The sequence below is a fragment of the Columba livia genome, chromosome 9, assembly GCF_036013475.1.
Source record: "Columba livia isolate bColLiv1 breed racing homer chromosome 9, bColLiv1.pat.W.v2, whole genome shotgun sequence".
Taxonomy (NCBI): Eukaryota; Metazoa; Chordata; class Aves; order Columbiformes; family Columbidae; genus Columba; species Columba livia.
This window is the reverse complement of record NC_088610.1, coordinates 18,776,977-18,789,479: the sequence shown is the minus strand read 5'-3', so window position 1 is coordinate 18,789,479 and position 12,503 is coordinate 18,776,977. Positions and strand designations below refer to the sequence as shown.

The 12,503-nt window shown below is 41.2% G+C and overlaps 1 long non-coding RNA gene across 1 annotated transcript in view; it reads right to left on the bottom strand.

Moving 5' to 3' along the window:
* Positions 1-11,055, bottom strand: part of LOC135580196 (uncharacterized) — a 92,600-nt gene extending 81,545 nt beyond the window's left edge. The window contains exon 1 of the long non-coding RNA XR_010474508.1: positions 10,049-11,055. This is a non-coding gene — a long non-coding RNA (uncharacterized LOC135580196). The remainder of the gene's footprint in view (positions 1-10,048) is intronic.
* Between the last annotated feature and the right edge of the window lie 1,448 nt (positions 11,056-12,503).

The following is a 12,503-nucleotide window of genomic DNA, read 5'->3' as shown; positions in this document are numbered from 1 at the left end:
AACACAAGCAAAAGAGAAATTAATTTGTTTAAATTGTTTTAAAAGGAGCAAGAACACAATAGAAGTGTTGGGATTTTTGTGCTTCTTCTCAGTGTGATTGTGCCAGACACAAATCATAATACCTGTGCAATGGTTCCCTTTCATCCTGTCAGTGTCCAGCTGTTGAATTCTCTTGAGCAAAAGGAAATTTGTTTTCTCCATGAGACAATGGTGCAATTTAGAGCTGGCACATCATTCTCACAATAATTTTTGCTCATAAGCTTAAATGACCAAACATGTTCCAAACAGCACAACAGTGTTTTAGGTGGCATGGCTTTCTGAAATGAGGAACATTTCATTTTGTGCAGTTGACTGCAGTCAAACAGTGTCAGGAATGAGAGTCTGGAGAACTTTTATTCGGTGAGATTCTTTTGATGCAAAGTTGCTTGCTTGCTTTTTTATTAAACCCATTAGTGTATCTATATATATATATATATAGATTTAGAATAGCTATGTTTAACAATGCAGGTAAAAGCACGTCACATGCAGCAGGATACAGATTATTTTTAAAGTATCATTTTAAATGTCAATCATTAAAAAAATAAAAATATGGATATAAAAGTTTAACGAAAGGAGCTTTATCTGTATACTAGCAGGGATATATTTAAGTTTAGGCCCTACCTAGAGAAGTAAACTAGTAGGTTTTGTGGGCTGTGTTCCCAAGCTGATGTCAATATAAAGCTAGAGAAAAAAGTTCGTTTATATCCTCTACATCCTAATCTTGTAGGCAATGAAACAAAAGCTCTGTACACACACAGAAGGAGGATCAAAACACAGAGATGAAAGTTAGGGGGAAAAGAAAAAACACAAAAACACCACAACCAAACCAACAACAACAACAAGTTACTTGAGAGGGCAACTGGGGTCAAAACAGATTCCGTTTTGCTCATGATTCCAGGGCTGGAGCCAGACTTCACAATTCAGCAGAGCAGTTTTCTTTAAACGACGACGAAGTGAGAATTGTCATTTTCTAGAGAGCTCTGGTGAAAGCCAGGAATGCTGCCAGGCTCATGGCCTCATTGCTGAGAGCAGATCACACCCTCTCCCACGGAGCCCAGCAGGATTAGCATTGATAAGCAAACATGAGAGAACCCAAGAGAGGCTCTGACTGTGCCACCCCAGTGCAATTAACTCATTCCCTCAAAATACAACACTTTAGATATGTCTGCAAATACCAGGGAGACAGAAGAAAGAAGAGACAGAAAACACTTCATCAAAACTTCTGACTATATACCTTCAATAAAGCCACTACATGACCAAATCATTTATCTGATTATCTAATGCTTCTGTGCATCAAAAAGTTTCATAGATTTCTTCAATAAAAATGGAAATAAAACTAATACATCTTTAAGTAAAGACATTTTATTGAAGAGATATAAAAAAAAACAAACACACACACAATAGTAGAGTCTTAGCATTATGTCAAACAGATTTTTTTTTCCCCTTTCCTCCCACTAAAAAAGTGACAGTGTGGAATTCATTGGTTAGTCAAAGTCACTGTGGACCACAAATCTTAGAGGTTTTGCTGAAGTGGGGATCATGCTCAGCACATTAGGAGACCAGGGTCTGTTTCAACAGTCCTTTACCCCTACGATCATGCCCTTTACAAATCACTGACATGTATCTGTCTGTAAAATCCTCTGTACCTGATTCTCTCATAGTGACCCTGGCTAGTCACACCATGCATTAAATACAAGTTTAAAAGTATAACCATACTGATACGCCTCAGTGACTCAAGGCAAAAAGTGATCACTATAAGCTTTTGACAGTTGGGCCAACAAAACGCAGCCAATATGAGTCCTCTTTGGGACACACGAGGTGGAAGTGATGCCATCAGCACGCAATGGTTGCCACTAACCAAGGAGAGTTTCTCCAGGACAGCAAACAAGGACGGCTACCCTGGCACAGCATGTTGGGTCTGACCACAGGCTTCTAAATGAGCAAAAAAAATTACAATTTTCTTTTGGATTATTGAACATACGTTGAGTATCTTCTTATACATAACTAGGATACCTAGCTATGTAACCTCGGTTGTCAAAATTTTTTATCTTTGTGTTAATTTTATTACCTCTTTGGTTCTCCTTCTGCTTGCAGGATGAAAGCAAATCTACAGAGGGGAAGGGTCACTGCCAAAGGTTGTCTATATTTAATGCAGTTTCATGTGCTGGGTCACGTAGCATTCCCAGGCTGAAAAGATGGCTCTGTTGCTGGGACTTCAAAAAAAAGATGAAGGTAGTGTACAGTCACACTACAAGCAGCTGTCAATCAGCTCTTACTGAGCCTTACAATTTTTTCAGAACAACTGGAAAAGATGGGAAGTTTCCTCTAAGTGTGCCATTCTGCTATGGAGTGGAAAAAAGGTCTTTGAAGGGTTCACATTCATTTCAGTAGAAACAAGCCCACAGGATTCACTTATTCCCAGTAGTATGAGCTCTGTTAATTCCCTAAGCTTATTTACATGGCAAAGGATCTGCTATTGCACATTCCATACCAAAAAGAAAAAAGAGTCAGCCTATTTCAGCTGCTTAAGATTGTAGTACATATTGCTGTATTTACTGAGGTTCCAAGTCAGGGAACCATGCTTGCTCAGGAAAACATGGCAGCATGTGTTTAATTTTAAGCATGTGCTTTCCAAGTCCCCCTGCACTCATACACACAACTGACAAAATACTTCAGCATAGACTGGAGTGCTCCCCTGAATCCAGGCCAGAGGATGGTCTAGCAATTCCATAAAGTCATTGTAGATGTTCCTCCGAGGAGAAAAATGTTTACTATCAAAATATCAGGCTCCGTCTATACGTGCAAGTATGTCACAAATGAAGAGACAAAGATTTGCAGCAGCTGGCATGCAAATTAGAGAGAGAAGGTAAAGACATGTATAGCATCAGGCCTGCTTTAATTCAGGCACACTTAATTTTTCTGGAATGCAATAGTGGTCACTGCCATGATGTTTTCCATGCATGAATAACTTAATGTCTACAGCTGCCTAGAGGCTCCAGGAAAGCTTGGTCATATACAATGTGCATTTTAGACTCCTCATGGAAGCAGAAAGCTGAGTTTGTAGAGATCAGAGCTGTAAATAATCAAAATGGACCTATAATGTAAGATTCAGTTCTAGACATGATTCATGTACCAGCAAACACCAGAACTTAAGCAGCCAAATCAGCTTACTCCAGATTTACAATAGAATCGAGAGCTCAAAATATCAACCATTTTAGTGGTCCTGCTTATCTGTCATAGTCTGTCATTCTCTGAATGCCAAAAGTAACACACTAAGACACATATGCACGTGTGTATACACATCCATGTGTTAAACAAGCTAATATTTATCAGTAGGTGTTTAATCAGAAGTAGACTTCTCACAGACCAGTTTGAGAAAGCTACAGTATTCATTCACAAAGGGTAAGTGGAAACTGCAACACGCCTGTATTTCAGTGAAGCCTTTGACAATTTTGAGATACTCAAACTAAATTCCAAGTGGATTCCTCCCCAAAAAAGCAAAAATAACCTCCACACATCAGGTGCAATGCATTACAGAGGGTCACAATAATTAGCCAAAGAGGCAAGGGAAGTAAAGCAGTATCCCCAATCTACTTTTTTAAGCATGTTTCTTAACAGCAAGGAAGAAGGAGCAAGAAGCTGCTTACTAAGATCCCCAGATGAATAATACTAATTCAAACACAAGTAGAGAGAAAAACACATTCACAAAAGAAAAAAAAAAAAAAAAAAAAAGGAAAAAAATCCCTCTCTCTTCTTGTGATGCTAAATCTTTTAAAATTAAAGGCACTTAGTGACATACAGAACTGAGTCTTGCAGGTGCAAACACCCTCTTCCAGTTCCTACAGCATCACAGCCCCTTGCCTTGGCTCAGTCCCTGTTATGGTACTTTGTCCTGCCCCTTTCTCCAGGGCTTAGTCTGGAGCCGACTGGGCACCTCAGAGGTGTAAATTATACTTCAGAGCCCAGGGCTCACCATGAATGGGGTTATTTTGGCTCTCCTATTCCCGTTTCACAGCCCACATGCAGAAAGCCAGAAGTGGCTATAAAGGAGACTGACAAAGTTACAGATCACAGGCTTCTGTGAGCTCTGGAAGCAGTGTACAAATACCAGTTTCACACATAGAAGAAAGAAAATGAGGTGGACAATTCTTACATTACAAGCAACACGTCAACTGCCTCTGCAGTTTCACATCATAGTGTGTACGCCATTTAGCCCTATCCTCTCCACCCTTAGCCGCTTTCATTTCCAGTGCAGGCAGGCAAGGCATCATGCTACGGAGAGACCAAAATTTACAATGCCTTGTCATGTTACCTTCTGTTCAGAGGAAAAGATGCATCTTTTGCCCCTTATTGTCTCCTCACACCAATTTGTCTGATAGAGGTCTTGCTTATCATCCAGAGCAGGCATTCAACTCCCAAGGCCACACACAGCGTTTGTCCCACACCTCCAAACCTAAAACTTTTCTAACGCTAGCTAGTTCACCGTTTTGGATGCCAGGAGGTGCAAATCAACGTAGCTGCACTGAAGCTGCAGAGCCACTGTCACGGCTGAAGATACGCCGGTGGTGCTGTAGTATTGAGTCCCTTCTCATTTGTGAGTGATAAGCAAGATGGCCTGAGCAGGAACAAATGGGCTTTGACACACAGAAGAAAGACTAATGATGTCACCAACATGCCCTGTGGCTAACATTTACAAAGAGACATTTTTACTGGTGCATGGAGATAGGATAGCAAAAAGCCTGGTCTTGTTGGCATACACACACATGCACACACACAGGCGCACACTGTGCACAATTGTTTGAAGAGCTTGCGGTCTTGTTGTTAAATGAGTTGTGAATGTTTCCAAAAAGTCTAAACATTAGACAATGGCAGCACATTGCTAAAGAATGTTTAAGGGATTTAGGCTGATCTGATAATTGCCTGGTAAGACAAAGCAGAAACAGCTTACAGAAATAAAGGACATGAGTTTGAATGAAATTTTTTTTAAAAAATTATCTTTAATTTTTAAGATGGCATAACTTACACTGCACAGCATCAAACAACACTGACCACAAGACAAAAATAGAAAGGATCTTCTGTCAGGACAGCAAATCCACATTTACACACCCTTTCAGAGGACAGACATCCAGAACTCCATATTCAAAGGAATAAGTCTCCCCACTTGCTTTGAGTCATTACAAAACATCCAACCAAGAGCAATTTTCCTTTCATATACTCCAGTCAGGTGTATGATGTGAACACTCATGACTTGAACTTTCATTTTTTTCACCCTAAACTTTCTAGATGAAGCAGCCAAGACACGTATAACATAGACGAAACACCGATTTGTGTAAAAACTGCAACTCTGGTCTTGTTTCTGTAGTCAAAACCATTTAAATTGGAATTGGATGAATCCAGCAAAAATACATCTGTGAACATTTTCTGGCCTGCTAAAATGCTTACATTCATACACATCCACATCAGTATTCTGCACATATCCCACTCCCACGTTTAGACAAAAGGAGTGGCCCCCAGCTCAGATGTTCCCTGACCAACAAATCCTTAAGGCTGGGCAAATACAACCAAGAAGTTATCACCTTATTCTCATTATCTTCCTTTGGGACAGCTATCAGAGACAGAGCACTAAAATCTGAGCCAACATGACTATTTCTACAAACATGGATGCTGGTAAGAGGGATGCAAATTTTAGTTTTACGAGAAGAGGGTTATGTATAACATCGACCCCCCCCTGCTCACACACACACCAGAAACACTTAACACATCCCATCAGGAAACAGGAACAACAACATCTGATTGCTCAGCCCAGGCTGAATACATATAAAAACTTTTTCTAAATAAATTAAAAATCTACACATCCCCAAAATAGTCAACATGTAATCACGAAAAATACATGCCTAAGAAAAATCAAATTCTTAACATTATAATTCCACTAGCAGAAAAACAAATGTTAATACATTCACGAAAATTTATTTACTTTGTTTTCATATGCATACTACAGAAAAATCAGAGTCTACCTACCACCTGAAAACAATTACTGTGCTCAGATAGCCCTCTGAGCCACAACTGGATCTGTAATGCAGATACATGTAACGTATCAAAGCAGTTCTATAACAAATAAAGACCATAAATTGAGAGACCCCAGATAAGGCGGCAAACAAATTAAAGTCTCAGAAGACTATACACGTGTGCTATCACAAAACAGTGTGTCATATCACATGCATAATATCACAAAGCAAAATGCACCGTTCTTTTATATTAAGCACAACAATATGTTCTATGTCAGAACTATTATTTTATTTAATACTTGTCCTATTAAGTAGAAGAGGAATAAATCAGATGCCAATCGCTAGGACTGAAATATACATTTCAATGCGAAACTGGCAAAGAATATACACATATAAGAGATGGAAAAGGCAAGGACTCCAAAGTCACTGAATACACAACCTGTTTTTCCACTAGATGCATTTTAATTACATTTTGCAGATGTTTTTTTGAATCTTTTTCCATAGCATGTGAAATTAATTTTTGAGAGGAGGGAATGCAAGAGGAGCTTTTCTATAGTTACATGTTAAAGAGTTTTTGCTGGTCTAGGCATGGTAAAATGCGTTCTGCTGTTCAAGGGAGGCACTTTCAGGGGCACTATGCACCAGTTTCCAGGTCTGAACAACTCGGTAGCAACAGCATTCCCCTGGAGTGCCTATGAGCACACAAACTAGTCCTCTGTCTTTAATAAGTTCAGTCTCAATATAGGATGGATTCCCATTCTTGTTCCACCAAACTGGAAGCGAAAGCTAAAAATGGCCACTTTTCACTGCCATTTCAAAGTTTACAAGATTTCTCCATTATTTAGAAAAGGTACATTCCAGCAACAAATGGATTACAAGAAAAAGAAAGAAACGTCTCTTTCCGTTACCTATTTTAAGCAATGCTTTGATTTATTGTGAGGGGGACAGCCGAACAAGATAAATGTGTAGATCTTCACTTGAGATGGAGGCAGCAGAGACAGTCCTGTGTGTTTTGCAGAGTATTTTACTTTAAAGAGTTCAAAGAATACTTTCTTCTTCAAAGTCAAATTTCACCACCACTGGCCGGGTCATGTTCCACTTCTTATTTCGATTCCTATCCTCAATGAACTCCTGGTAAGGATCTTTCTTTGAAATAGCTTTCTTCGAGCGTACATAACCAAAAAAGACAGTTAATGCCAGGAAAGAGTAAAACAACATGACAAAGAGGATGAAGAAATAGGCGTTGTCATATGGTTTGTATTGTGGCTCTTTTTGTTCCGTAGTATTTTTCCTTGTGTCCAGGTTCCTTTCCAGAAGTTGCAGAACACATTGTGAGATGAGAGAAGCTAAAGCTGTTTGGTTCATGTTGAGGAATTAAAAAACATGTCAGAAAAGACGGAGAGGAGCGAGCATCTAGGGGCCCCAAGCGATGCTTCATTGAAGAGGGAATCTATCCACTGGCTTTAAGAGAAGTTGGATCTGGCCTGTGATCATTTCCTCTTTTGGTAAGGAATGCTGTTATTGGGTCTCAGTCATTTGATAATGAGGCATTTGGCTGATAAGCCTGCCTTGCCTGTGAAGTCTATTAATAAAAACAATAATGGAACAATAACAAGTCCCTGAGACATGCATCTGCCAGGGAGTTTTAAATGTGTGATTCCTATATTTTGTCAACAAATCTGCTCAGGTCACTATGTGAAAGAATTTTAGAAGCACTGGTGTGACGTAGTAGGGTTGCAGGGGGGAAGGAGAAAAATAAATAACTAAAAATGAAAAAAATCACACCTTCAGTGAAGGAATGAGCTGAAGTCCACCTCTGAATTGAAGCATGTAAACAATCTCACACATTTTCTAACAAGCATCTTTTCATGCCATTCTCAGGTGCTTTTCTCTCAGCATTACAACTGGCAGGCTGTGCAAGGGGACAGCCCAGAGTCTGATGCCTTTCCACAGGGTCCCTAAAGAAAGGCCATCAAAATACATTGCCTGTGGAGCGAACCAACGTTCAGGATAAGAAAGGCTTGTTGAATACTGATACGGCGTTTCAGTCAGTTGCTTTCTATAAGTTAAACGTGAAAACATAAATTACAAGTCAAATGTGACAGCCTCAAAGCTTAAGTGGGAAGATGTTTTAGTGCGTCTGTGTTTTAGGACTGGCAGACTGTAGCTGCATGCTGCCACAAATTCACACCCCCACTGGAAATGTGCAAGAGACTAACAACCAAACTGAAAAGATCTGCCTATAAACTCATTCTGAAAAACGAAACCCTTGACTGCCACTGACAAGTGGACTACACTGAATATTTTTCAGACGAGGAGCATGGGGGTTAAGTCTTCTGCAGTGCAGTTTGTCACAGGTCATGTCTACTTGCATGATAATAGCAGAGCGGTGCTCGCGGATTCCTGCTTCCCATTGTGTTTTACAGGCTAGGTCACTCTAAAGTAAATTGTTGTTCTACAAAGCAGTGAAACCTTATCTCACTACAGAAAAAAAAGTCCTTGCTGCCACAAACGACAATGCCAGCTGTTTCTTTCTGTGATCTGAATTCTGGGGAGTAAGCACCATGACTTTGAAGTGGAGAGCACATCACCCAACAAGCAGTTTGCCAACTCTGCACTGTTTCTTTAGGCCTGACCCCCTGAACTGATTGTATGATGACTAATTCACATGCTAAGATTGCAGTATATCGGTATCACTAAACAGCCTGCATTTGTCATTAAGGGTTTCTTGTAAAAAGAAAGATGAAAGTGAAGTCTGTAATTTTATATGAGCAGCAGACTATGGTATAAGTACATTTAGAATATGTAACTTCTAGAAGAAATGTTCAGCTCTGCATTTTAACTATTTGTTTTAAAATCAGCCTTTAAAAGAAAAGAAAAAATCCCATAAAAAGCAATGCCAAACCCTGTTCTTGGTTAAGGTCAAGTTATGGAAGAGATCTTATTCACCTATTCTTGTGGGTAAAGAAGAACAGATTCTGGGGACCTAATATTGTTTTGAGGAGAGAGGAAAAAGGCTTGATCATCAGTTTAAATACAAATAAAATCCATTCCTTGAACTAGTATAAAATCTTCAGAGGAACTATGCCCAATTTATATTCATGTAACTGGAAAAGGATTTTCATTTAGGTTTTGCAACTTTTCCAGAACTCTGTAAACCCTTACTGTTTGTTTTTTAAAGAAGTTGCTTCAGTAAAAAGAGCATGTGATTCTATGTAAATTAAATTGGACGTGTGCTAATACCTCTAAATTTCTTGCCAGCTTGAGATACACATGACCTCTGTTGACAAAGTTTATCAAGCATTTTGGTATGGGCAAAATAAATAAAAAAAGGGGAGGTGGGATAGGACACCACAAATGAGCAGAGAAACAAGTGACAAAAATTACACCAGTGAAGTCGGTGACAGCTTTGGGTATGCCATGAACAAACAGTGCTGTGCTTATTTCACCATGCCTCTGAGCATAGAGCTACAACACCCTGCTTCTTGAGATGAACAGTCGTTATTTCTTAAAGTGAACTGATAGCCTCACATTTCTAAGCGGTTTTTAAATGCTTCTTAACGAAAGGCACACGAAGATTTGTACTTTCTTTCTTCACCTTTCAGACAGTCAGATCCACATCAGTCTAAGCCTGGAAGCTGAATTGACTGAGTTAGCAGTGGGCCACACTTGTCAACACATGGGTTTCATCATACAGTTACCTTACAAACTCAGAATCCAGGCACAACAAACTCAGCTCTACCCCTTCCTTTCTGGATATGCCCTGAGACATCCAGGTCTCCCAGCAGCAGGAGCTACTCTAGGCAGAATAAGCCACCTTTAACATAACTGATATGACATTTCACCAATTGCCACATGACTACTCATGAAGTAATCTTCACACCACCTGAAAAAGGATGATGCTCAAATGAAGACTTGTAGCCTTAATGCTGCCTACTGTAGGGAGATTTAAAGGTTTTGCATACACGTGTACAAGAAAACCACAAACAAAGAAGCACACGTACCATAGCAGATAAACTCTTCTGCCTCCAAACTCAAATGGTTAGACTGGGTCTCCAGGGATACTTCTGTGTAAGTGGTGGGTCCTCAGCCACATTCTGATCAGCCTCAGGGAGCTTTGTGCCTTCCAGCCACAGCACAGCTTGTTCCCTCCAGCTTTGGGGGAGCTGTTCCCTGATGGTCTATGGAATTCACCTGTGTTGACTGGCCTTGCCTTTCCTGAAATGCTCTTGCCCAAACACACCTGCATCAGGAGCTGGATGATACAACCCAACCCCAGTTAAACCCATCTGCTCCCCTAGTGTAACCTAGTTTTATTGTGACTGGGGGTGTTTCTGTGCACTGTTTCAGCATCTAGTTGGGCAGACCAATGTTCTGTTAAGCTACACAAACAAACACTGCTTTAAAGTTGCTTTTTCTCTCCTCTTTTTTTTTCATCCTCCCCCAGACAGCTAGCAGTACATAATGGTGCTTTGAACAAGATCCTAAAGAGCTATTTCTATAAAGTGGTCCAATTCTTTTTAGAGATGTAAGTACATGAAATTCTTCAACTGTGGGGGGACAATGAGTGAAGATTAAAAAGAAAGTAAAAGATTAAAAGGAAAAGACCATAAGAAAAACTCAAAGGGAGGGGGGAAAGATCAAAAAGAGGATTAACCATGTTACTTGTTGTTTTTCAGAAATTAAAGAAGTATGGAGGATAAGGAATTTGTTTCCTTTCGGCCCTAGAAAAATGCCAATTATGGTAGCTAAATTGCCAGGATCACATATCAGTATGCTTTGGAAATGTGAGAAATGGATGGGAAATATAAACACAGGGCAATAGCTTACAGTTATGTTATGAATTAAGCCACAAAAATATCAAGATTTAGTCACTGAATAAGCTGCCAAAGTTAATCTTTCCTGATGAACTTGAGCAGAATCAGGATAGAAGCACCAGAACTGTAGTTGCACAGATTGAAATTGCCTTGTTCACTCATCTTTGCTATCTCTGGATCCTCACACACCTAAAATTTCCATTAAAATGGAAGGAAAGTGCCTGGGTGCACATGGTCATAAGATCAAGCTCTTTATCCACTGTGTGTATTCATTTTAGGAGGATTTTTAAAGCTTTAGGGATTAAAAAACTAACTAGTCTGAGTCTCTTTTTGGCACGAGAGATTGTGATACTATCTGCACTAGCACAGCTTTTGTTTTCTGTTAAATCTTTAGGACACCATAGCAGAATTACTTTTTTGGGGGTGAAGAAACAGCTTCCCCCAGGACACCTGGAGGGCCAGGCCAGCTGTGAGACTGAGGGACTTCACACCTAAGCCTCCATCTCAGTGTCGGTACTGGCATGCATGGTCTGAATCCAGACTGGATCCACCAAAATGCTCTCAAACCAAAACCAGCCTAAAGTGAAGGCTCACAGGAGCTGTCTGGGTTTGGATCCCAAGTGCAATTACCAAGCAAATCCCCAGAAGCCACTCACCAGCGACCCTGCTTCTGACCACACCATGTTGCTGCTCACGCGTAGGTCACCTGGGACTGCCACAGCACTAACGTAGCTCCGCCACATTCCACATCTGCAAAGGGTGAGGGATTTAACTTCACCCAGTGCTCCATGCACCAGGAGCTGACTTCAGAAATGGCACACACTGTTCCAAGCCATTCCCAAAGGACAGACAGAACTCTGCCCAAAGGCACCCACCTCTGCCATGGCTGCTCCCCTCAGCCACCCACTGCTGCCCCCACACGCTCCAGGAAAATGTGCTTTTAGCAGTACCAAGAGGCCACAGCACCTTCTCCCCTCCCCACCCACCATGGGCCTTCCCTGGGACAGCAGCACCCCTGTGAAAAACTCTGTTTGGCTTCACCTTCAGGAGAAACTACTCCTTGGGTTTCTCAGAGGATTTCCACCATGGTTCCTGCTGCCTCCCTTACTGCAGGGAAAGCTATTGTGTTTTTATGGGGCATGGCAGCCAGACACCCTGGCACCGAAGTGACAGAATAGCTGACCCCACAGCCCTCACACCCCACAGAACCCAGTCCCACTGCCTCTTGCAGCCAAGCGCTGTTGCTTTCCCCAATCTTTCCCAGGCCCAGCAAGTCAGAAACTCCCTCCCCAGCAGTGCCTGTTTGCTCTGCTCAGGGCTGCCTGCTGCCACAGCCAGTGGAGGCCACGTCATGGCTGCTCCCCACAAGATGGGTGCTTCACAGTGGCCCCCGATGCCCCCCACCACCCCTGCCGCATCTCTCCACAGCTACACTGCACCACACTTAGAAACCCCCCTAAGCTCTAAAACAGAAGCTGAGCTCCATCTTACTTTTTAGCACATATCCATTGTTCCCTTTTCATATGAGGCAACCCTGACTGCTTAAAAATTTCCCTCAGGTTTCACTGCCAGGTGGAACTGTGAGGAGCCATTTTGGAAGGGCTGCAATTGGTGCGGGTGCCCACTGACTTGTTCTGCCCCG